Source organism: Populus euphratica, unplaced genomic scaffold (assembly GCF_000495115.2).
Source record: "Populus euphratica unplaced genomic scaffold, PopEup_1.0 scaffold2.1, whole genome shotgun sequence".
NCBI lineage: Eukaryota > Viridiplantae > Streptophyta > Magnoliopsida > Malpighiales > Salicaceae > Populus > Populus euphratica.
Genome location: NW_011499846.1, coordinates 7,109,134 through 7,120,051, shown reverse-complemented (window position 1 = coordinate 7,120,051; position 10,918 = coordinate 7,109,134). Strand labels below are relative to the sequence as shown.

The window sequence follows — 10,918 nt, the reverse complement described above, 5'->3', positions numbered from 1 at the left end:
CTTCCGATCTATAAAATAATTTTAAAAATTATATATTAATACTGATGGTTTTTAATTTAAATATTACAAATGTAACTATTATTATTATATCATAAAATAAAACATGGTCGTTAACTTCAGGGCCCGTGGGATTAGTCATGGTGCGCGCAAGCTGGCCCGGACACCCACGTTAATCTAAAAATAAAAAATAATATGAAATCCATAAATAATAAATCTTGTTTTTTTTTTAATGGTTATCAAACAGCTAAAATCTGCAATGGATTCGTAAACAAACGCCTCAAAGATGAGGAGGATAAAGCAGCTAGGATGATAATATATGATATATATGGCCCGACATAAGACCCCGAAAGAAACAGTCCATGCTATTTGTTAAGAAAGACTACTTATTTTTAATAAATTAAGTTTAACAATATAACAAAAGCAGCCACCTAGCGGGGATAGCTCAGTTGGGAGAGCGTCAGACTGAAGATCTGAAGGTCGCGTGTTCGATCCACGCTCACCGCATGTTCTCCTTGCCAGAGCACTTTTTAAGTACTCTTCATCTAAGAAAATTAATTTTTTTATTTATTTTAATATTAAAAAAAACCCGGCCAACAGGCCACAACACCCTCAGCTTTTTTATAATTAAAACAAGTCAGTTTACGGTTTGTGCACAGGCACAAGCACAGCAGCAGTCATGGAAGAGCAGCAGAAACAGACCAAGTGGAAACTGGAGAGAGGACGATACCTAGGCGAAGTATCAGATCTCTCCGTCCTCCTCGCTGTTATTTTCTTTGTTTTTGTTTTATTTTTTAACTCACAGCTCTCTCTCTCTCATTACAGTCTCAATTCTGTGTATTTGTCACGGCTCTCTCTCTCTCTCTCCCCCCTTCACTTCATTACAGTCTCAATTCTGTGTATTTGTCACATTGTTTCTTCTGTGAATTTAAAACAGGCACAGGATCGCAGATCCATCCTTTAAAGATTTTGATGGAATTCGTATCCATGGACTTACTTGTAGCTTCAACGAAGAACGATCATCGCCTTTTCCTTCTTCAACTGTTTCTTTCAAACTCGCTGCCTTGAAAAAACGAGTCAAAATTTTCAACTTACACATTTTAAAAAATATAATTCGATTTGTTTTTTTGTTTTAAAAATATTTTTAGAAAATTTAAATTTTATTTATTTTTTATTAAATTTTTTATATTATTTTGATATATTAATTTTAAAATAATTTTCTAAAAATAAAAAAAAATATTTTTTTAATTTTTTTTAAATAAAAAAATATTTTAGAAAATAACCAGTTTGAAATACTCTTTCACCTTTAATTCATTGCGTACCTAATTTCACAATTAGGTTAGTGATGTTTCATTCCTTAATATAATTAATTTATTTTAAAAATATCAATAAATTTATTTTTGAATCTAAAACATTTTTTAATCACTTTTAAAAAAAATTAAATTAATAAAAAAAATTTGAACCCTAATTAATTTTTTTATATAATGAAAGGATAATATCATCTCCATTGAACTATCTTCAAGAAGATGAATTTATTAAAACTAAGATTAGCTTTTTGTGCCCAAAACATGGCCATCGTATCATTTTTCTTCTCCTCAATATTTTCTAGAGATTTTCTCTTGTTTCTCAATATTTAGAGGGTTAAAATATAAAAAGAAAAAAAAAGTAATTTTTTTTAATATTCAAAAATAACATGTTAAATTAACTTAGATTTTATAATTTAATTTATCAAATCTGCAACTTAGATAATAAACTCTTTTTAGCTTTGCAACTTTGTTTTTTAATTATGTTTTACTTAGTTATGAAATAACAAAAGGATCATTTTTAACCATGTTTTATTTAGTTATATGATAACAAGAGAATAACAAAAATAATTGCAAAGTTAAGTATAAATTAAATTCAATATGAGGATGCTTGTTTAAAATTATGATAATTTTATAAAAAATAAATCAAAATAAATTATAAAAATATGTTTCAAATTAAAGAAATACTGAAGAATGGTACTGAAAGGACAAAAAAAAAAAAAGAGGAATAAAAAAAATTGTCAACTTTGGGAGGAGGTTGACTATCCATATAAACATTGAAACCGTTCCCAATTTTGTTAATGTTAACAAGGTATGCAATCACACCATTTTTATATATAAACATAATAATAAAAGCGATTATGCAATTACACTTTTAAAGGCCTTAAATCTGGATAATGTTCGTATAATTCCTCCTCTGATAGGATGTCATGATCTTCTCTTAGAGGGTTCCATACCACCAGCACACTCTGCATGAAAACGTTGACAGAATATTAGGAGAAAAATGAACAGATTTACAATAGGAAAAGAATATTAGGAGAAAAATGAACAGAAAGCATAATTTACAATAGCAAAAAAGAGAGAGTATATATTTGTTAGTACCAGAATCTTTTCAGATGGGATGGACTGCAAGTCTTGCAAGGCTTCCTTCAAGATCATGAATGCTTTTGATTGAGCGTAGTTTTCATTGCAAAGTTATATGATATGTGAATTTAAGTTTTTATATATATTTAAAATACTCCAGATCTTGAATTTACTAAAATAAATTGATGTGAACTTTTTTTTTTATCAAAAATTGCTGTGTTGAAAACTAAGATTTCACCTGCGACGTTTAAAAAAAAAGAATATTAAAAATGAGAATTGAGACTCAAATATTTTGCATATTTTCTTGAACACTCGAGAAACAAACTCTATTAATAACCTTAAAACTTTTATTAGAGAATTAAGGTGTGTTTCAATACTCACTTGTTGAATTGGAGCTGTTCATTTGGAATTTCTTGTTACTTTTTTTTTTCCATGCGTTTATAACTTAATCAACCACCAGAAACACTAGTGGAGTCAAGTTTTAGCTCTGTAGAATGCTGAACTTATTGGTTTGGGGTCATAAAGTTTTGATTTTGAATTTTTTCTTTTCTTTTCAAATATGCTGTCATGTTCAAGTACTACTTAGATCTGGCCACCTGAAGTACAGAAAGAGCTTTTTGCTTGGTTGCTGGACATAGAAAGAAATAATGCAATAAAACATTAGCTCGAAGCCTACAGTTCAATCTTTTTCTTGGGAAATTAAATTTAAAGTTTGGGACTCTGTGATTTTCACTAGACTAATACATGTTATCTGGGATACCATTAATGTCCTGTCCATAGTTTTCCTAATAGTTGACTGTTACAGTCCATTTTATAGCTCCGAATTTATTATCCTTTTGCTTTTATTTGCCTTCAATGATTTAGAGAACTGTACTGATTCCAGTTTTGGATGGTGGAGATCTCATTACCCATGCAAATACTTGGACTGGGAAGACATTAGCCATTGGCATTCCGAGTATTAAAGGTCTTAGCTAAATGTATGAATTAAGAGTTTCAGAAAGGTGCAAGTGAGATTCTGGTCTAGTGGTGGAACGAGTTTGTCCCCTTTCTTCGCACCTGGGTTCGAACCTTACCATACACGTCTGTCACCCCCGCGGTGCGCATAGTAGTGGAAGGAGCTTGTCCCCTTCCTCCGCACCTGGGTTCGAATTTTACCATGCACGTCTGTCACCCCCGCGGTGCCTTACCTGCTTACTGGGCTTGCAGGATGTTCAGTGGGCCGTGGGGATTAGTCGTGGTGCGCTTAAACTGCCCCGGACACCCCATGTAAATCAAAAAAAAAAAAAAAGAAGAGTTTCAGAAAGGTACCAACTACCATGCATGCCTTTTCCCTCTAAAAATTCTGTGAATTCATGAGTTCAATGTCTTTCTTTTAGTTTTGTTCGGGCCGAGCTGGTAGGCATCCTGGAGTTTTGGTCTTAGCACCTACTCGGAAGTTAGCAAAGAAAGTAGAGAAAGAAATTAACGAGTCTGCACATATTTGAATACTATTTGTGACTATGGAGGGGTTTCTTCTGTCACACTGCAAAATGCTCTTTCTCGTGGGGTTGATTTTGTCGTCGGAACTCGTAGTCGAACCAATGACCCGCTAAAAGTTAACAGCCTCAAACTGGGAGGGTTGAATATTTGGTCCTTGATAAAGCTAACCATGTGCTTTCAGTTGTATTTGAAGAGGGTTTTGGAAGTTATTTTAGGAACTCTCCATTCGAGCGGCAGAGCATGCTTTTCTCTGCAACCAATGCCTACCTGGGTTGAAAAAATGGCAAGGAAATATTCCGACAATCCTTTGCAGATTGATTTGGAATAATCCCTTTTCTTTTCTTTTCTTTTCTTTTCTTTTATTCTTGTTCCTTTTCCTTTTATCATGTTCATGCCTATGTTGATTCTTGTTATTGGAAGTGTCTGCTGTTACTGGATAATTGAAGACTTCACTAGCACGCAATAAGTTCCCGGTGATAGCCATGGGAAAAAGAAGAGAAGAGAAAGTTATAGCTAGTTGTTACTTTTAGAGGGTAGTTAAGGTCACTAAGTTTGTCTGATTTACCTTGGTGACGGATTTAAACCTAAGAATCTGTTCCTTCTTTTGCAGGTTCGTGAGGAAGAAGAAAAGCTGGCAGAAGGAATCAAACTTTATGTAATATGAGCCGAATCAATTTAAAAACGGACCATTCTTATTAGTGATCTTGTAACGGTATGAATTGGCAGGCCCTGTCATTCAAAATCTACGTAAGGATGCCAGAGCCTGCATGACGATTGTCTTTCACTCGAACCAAACAAGATTCTGATGAAGTCCCGGTGGCGTTAGCAAACAGTATTGTTTCTGGGTCATGATCAAGGCTAAGAAATTAGCAACCAAATATTTGGACAATTCCTGTCATGCAAAACTGGACGATTCTTCTTCTTCTTCTTCTTCTTTTGGTTTATTAAGAGATTCATTAATTTCAGGCTATACAAAAGAATCCAAATCGCCCCAAATTAACCTCATCCACCCATTTTTAAAGTTTGATATTAAAATACCCTTTATTTAAAAAATCTGCATTTAGATATAAAACACTTGCAAGGAAGCTGGAACATATGTTATTTAAAAAATTATTAATCGTAAATCAAAATAGCATATGAATCTGGGACTACCCGAGGCAAACTCAAAAAAACCAATAAAGTAAATTTTTAATGAGAAAAATATTGAGATATGAAACCAGAAAAAAAAATAGTAAAAAAAATATTTCGAGTTAACCTCGTGTTAATATGTCAACCCTGCAACTATAGGTATATGATTTGGATAATTCTATAAAAAACAAAAAAAATAATAAAAACTAATTTTATAAAAATTTATAACTATAGGCATATGATTTGGATAATTCTATAAAAAAAAAAACAAAAGAAATAATAAAAACTAATTTTATAAAAATTAAATATTAAAGAATGAGATTAAAAGAAAATATGAAATAATCTAAAAAAATTAAAATCATCACATGTTACATTTGGAACCCATGACTCAATAAAAAAATTCCAAGGAAGAAATTGGTAAAAAATATAATGAAAAATATCTAAAACAAAATAAATATTAGTAAAAAGAATGGATATCAAATTCGATATAAAAAAATAAAATCAAATGATGATGAATGAAATTAAAATAAAATTTAATTAGTGAGAGAATTGAAAAATATCAAAAAAATAACAACTAAATTTGATCTAGAAATCAAATGAAACTTGATCATAAGATATGAAATTGAAGAAGAAAAAATAAATCAAAAGAAAATAAAAATAAAATAAATATTAATAAAAAATAAAGATTAAATTGGATATAAAATATAAATAGTGGGACAATCTCATACTTTGACCAACCATTTTTTTTATTAATATTTTATATTTTTTTAAAAACAAATTTTCTATAAATCAACTTGATAACAGGAAAAAAAAAAACCTGAAATGAAACTTTATTTTTATTTCTTCCTAGGGTAATTTACTAATTTTATTATGTTAAGAAAAGGAAAATGTCTAAAAAACCCCTGGATACAAGTTAATGTTGTTTTAGTTGTAAGGCTAATTAAATCATTATACTGTTCATAAAAGAAGCAAGAAGTCAATTTTACCCCTAATCAATGACTATTGCGCCCTTATAAAAATACCAAGTTACCTCTCCATTTATAGGTTAATGGCTTTTTTTGTTGGGATAAAGTGGAGAAGGTACTGTTTATAGCTTAGCTTTGTTACTATATAAAAATCAAATAAAACTAATAATTACGGATAAAATTGAAAAAAATTAATAAAAAATTAAATACTAAATTAAATATAAAATATAAATGGCGGTACACATGCACACTTTCGTGTACTTTGAAGAACTACTTTTCCTTGTTATTAATAATTTACATTTTATTAATATTAACATGAGACTCCCACCCACCGAAGGACCTAACCCGCTGTAGGGATGGAGACATCTTGTAATTGCCTTCTTGGCTTTGCTAGTAGAAAAGTCAGTGCTTTGATTTTTCCTTCATTGATTTCTAGCTAGTCACGGAAAAGAAGCAATATAATTTTATTGTATGTTTGATATTGTTTTAAAATAATTTTCATTTGAAAATACTTAAAAATAATTTATTTTATATTTTTAATAGTATCACATTAAAACTATAAAAATACTGAAAAAATCAATTTGATATTTCAAAATACTTTAAAAAAAAACAACTAAAAACAGGAGAGAGAAAAAGCATGCACTTTGACCTTGCACCTTTGTGTCACACGAATTTACTAATATAATAAAAGCTTTAAATATAAATTTGGTTGCGTGGATATTATATAGGAGTCGGTAGACATTTTGTCCTTAATAGTCTATGGCCCATGGGTACAATGGACACATCAATTAAAGTGTTAAAAATAATGGTGCGCGCAAACTGACCCGGACACCCACTAAAGTGTTAAAAATAATGATACATGATCGCGGAAAGGATGTTTAGGAATAATTAGAGTGACTAATCACTTGAATTCACTTTTTAAGAGGATATGGTTGTTTTTATTTTTATAAATATTTAAATTTATTTATTTATTTTAATTTTTAATAGGATATGGTTGTTTTTATTTTTTAAAATATTTAAATTTATTTATTTATTTTAAATTTATATATTTTTAAAATTTAAAATTATTTTAATATATGATATTAACCACCACAACTATAATACCCACCAAACATCAACAAAAAGCAAGAAACATCCAGGAACACGTCGTCATCATCATGTTTCCCACCTAGCTTATTATATAATAAAAGCTTTAAATATAAATTTGGTTGCGTGGATATTATATAGGAGTCGGTAGACATTTTGTCCTTAATAGTCTATGGCCCATGGGTACAATGGACACATCAACTAAAGTGTTAAAAATAATGATACATGATCGCGGAAAGGATGTTTAGGAATAATTAGAGTGACTAATCACTTGAATTCACTTTTTAAGAGGATATGGTTGTTTTTATTTTTATAAATATTTAAATTTATTTATTTATTTTAAATTTATATATTTTTAAAATTTAAAATTATTTTAATATATGATATTAAAAATAATTTTTAAATAAAAAATACAAAAATTATTAATATATATTTTAATACAAAAAATTATTTAAAAAATAACCACAACTATAATACCCACCAAACTTCAACAAAAAGCAACAAACGTCCAGGAACACGTCATCATCATCATGTTTTCCACCTAGCTTATTCTTTCCCACGTCATTGCACAATGCTTCTTGTTTTTTTGTTATTATTTTTCCACTCTTTGATTAATGGGATTCAGCTAATGCTTTCTTTTTCTCTACCAACCTCCTTTGAATTTTTGGATTTTTTTCTTTTAAATTAACACATTTAAAAATAAAATGAGAAAACTAGCACAAATAATTTTTTTTTTAAATAACACAATGACAAAAATACTACAATATCTTAAGAAGCCATAGTTAGAGACTTTAGCGTTTCCCTATATATACTATTTTTTTTAAAAAAATATTGTTTTACTTTCATCGTTTTCTAAAAACTAATTTTGATAGACTCTGTTTGTTTATATTTTATTCTAGATTAATATTTAAAAGTATTTGGTTAATTAATATATTAAGTTAATTAAAAGATAAATTTTATAATTTATGTTATTTGTTTTTTATTAAATTATTTTGATATCATAATTAAAGAATAATACCTAACGGATTAACCAAATTAACTTGCATTATTTTTTGTAATTTTTCAATTGAAGAATGGTTTTTATTACAACCTCCTCACAAAACATTACTCATTAATAATACTTTGTTTGTTTTTTGTTTGATTTTTTAATTATTATTTTAATTTTTTATTTAATATTAGATTTGTTTTTTATTGAGTTATCTCATTTTTATGATAAATAAATGGTTTAACAGGTTAACCCGATTGACTCGGGTCTTTTTATTTAACTTTTATTTTTTAATTTCATTCTTTAATATCGAATTGATTGGGAATTAAGATATATAATTTGTTTTGCTTGCTTTTTATTGGGTTATTTTAACCTCATAACCCGGATATAATACTTAACATGTTAATACAAGTTGATTTGAATTATTTTTATATTATTTTCTTAATTGATTTTTTTTTAAATTCATCATTTAACATTGAATCGGTAGGAAATTAAGCTTCGTAGTATATTTTGATTTACTTTTTATGAGGAAATATTGGTTTCATGATCAAGATCGCGAGTTTTGACTTGCTTTTTATGATAATATATTAGTCTCATGATTAGGATCACAAATTTTGATATTTTAACACCAGTTAAATTAGATTATTTTTATTTTCTTTCTAAAATAATATTTCAGTCTCATGACCTGAATCCTAGATCCTTCAACATTGGATTTGCTTTATATTGGGTTGTTCTCATCTCATAATCTAAGTTGCAAGTTTCGTACATCAACATAGTTGACTTGTTTTTTTTCTTTTTAATTATTATTTTTTTAATCCTATCATTTAATATCATATTTGATTAAAATTAAATTTTATGATTTTTTTTATTAAGTTATCTCAACCTCATGATCCAAGATTCATGCTTTATGAGTTAACTCACATTAACTTGGCTTATTTTTTTGTTATTTTTTATTAAATTTTTTACAATTTTTATCATTCAACATTGGATCCGAGAAAGTCAATTGAGAATTGAGCTCTATAGTTTGTTTTGATTTGCTTTTTATGGGTTTAGCGGATTAAGTTTGTTTTTTATATTCTTTTCTTAATTGATTTTTTTTAATCTTATCCTTCTCCAGACTGATTGGGAATTGCATTTGGTAATTTATTTTTATTTATTTTATATCAAATTATTTCGGTTTGATGACCTGAGTTGCGGATGACAAATGAACTGGAGTTGCTTTTTCAGGTCCTTTTATGATAGATTTGTTGTTTAATTTTATCACTCAATATTATATTAATCAAAAATTTAATTTTTTAATTTATTTTAATTTATTTTTTATGAGATCATTATAGTTTGATAACTTAAGTTATAAATTTGATATATTAACCCAACTTAGTCCATTGTGTTATTATTTTAATATTAAAAAAATATTTTAAAACTTTTATAGTTAAATTATGTATTTCAAGCTTGTTCAGATTGTTTTTTGATTTGTAAATTTAATTAGTTTATATTAAATTAATTTTTATATAGTTTAAATATTTTTATTAAAACAATATTAATAACATTTAAATATTGTTTTAGGTTAAAAAAGTCAATCCTACCTGCAGTAATAATACAATTAAATAATAGTGTAAAGTATAATCCCAAATCTGCCAAAATGTTTTACCTCTTCGAAGGGTCTCTGCCACCTGACAAGTCAGCTCACCGTACCGAAGACAGGCACTATCCGGTAATCGGTGAGCCCAGCCTTTTTGGAATTCCAGCTTTTTATAGGTGTGAACCGCACCCCCCATCCTAGCCCATAAAAAATCCCAACTGCCCCACTTGTACTTGCCGCCTTGCCTAGTTGTTGCCACGTCAATTTATTAGGCTAAAATCCCATTCGGCTTGAGCCCAACTGGCTTGAGCTCCTTCTTCTTGTTTTTTTAGCCATAATGTAGAAATGATAAAAGCAAGTGGCTCGCTACATGGTTGGTGACCAAACTCCATCCACAGTCAAACTTGAAAAAGGAGCTCAGGGTTCTGATTTTTTCCTCGTTTAGTGTTGCATTTTAAAAAATAAAGGATGATATTTATTTTTTTATATAAAAATATTTTTTATATTTTTTAATTTTTTTGATATGATAATATTAACAATAATTTTTAAAAATAAAAATTATTATTTATATATATTTTCTAATAAAAATTATTTTAAAAAATTTATTTTCAAACACAATCACAGTACTATTAAAGATGGTGATGCTTACCAACCCCCTACCGATTCTAACCTTTTTTTTAATATTATTTTAAGCTTATTTTGAAAATTGAGTCGTTGTAGGTGTCAATTATCATATTGTTCTTGTTGAGTGCACACATGTTATTTATATATAGTATTTGTACGGTTGGCACGTGGACTTTCCTAATTTGTGTGCATCTTTTATTGGGCTACATAGAATTCTCATTGATCTAACGAGGGGATGAGAAAATAAAGAAAACGGTCCTGATTTCTGTATTGCGTGTGACTCAAACACAATTTTCAACCGTTATCTAAAGAATAATAAAAAAAAAACTCAGAGGAATAAAGAAATTGTATAATGAAAATATTATCTTATAGTCTATAATTTTTTTAATATTAACATATTAAAACAATCTAAAAATATAAACAAAACTAAACTATAATAAATAACTTTAATTAAAAAAAAAACTCCTTACAACCACCAAAATAAACGGGGCAATGTCTATCGATCATCATCATCTACGGTGGTACCATTTGCCCATCTATCACCTAGAGAAAGCTTCGCTGATGAACGAGGACCACCAGCAATAAACCTCCATGCTGATGCAGTAACGCGTCATGCTGCGCGTGGGATTAACCAGCCATTCACATCATTATCAGTTACCTGAATCTAAAGAGCGAAGCTCATGACTCA

The 10,918-nt window shown here is 28.7% G+C and overlaps 1 non-coding gene across 1 annotated transcript; it reads left to right on the top strand.

Annotated features, from left to right (window-relative positions):
• Window positions 1-431: 431 nt before the first annotated feature.
• Window positions 432-504, top strand: TRNAF-GAA (transfer RNA phenylalanine (anticodon GAA)). The gene has a single exon. It is a non-coding gene; the product is annotated as a tRNA-Phe (tRNA).
• The last annotated feature ends 10,414 nt before the right edge of the window (window positions 505-10,918 follow it).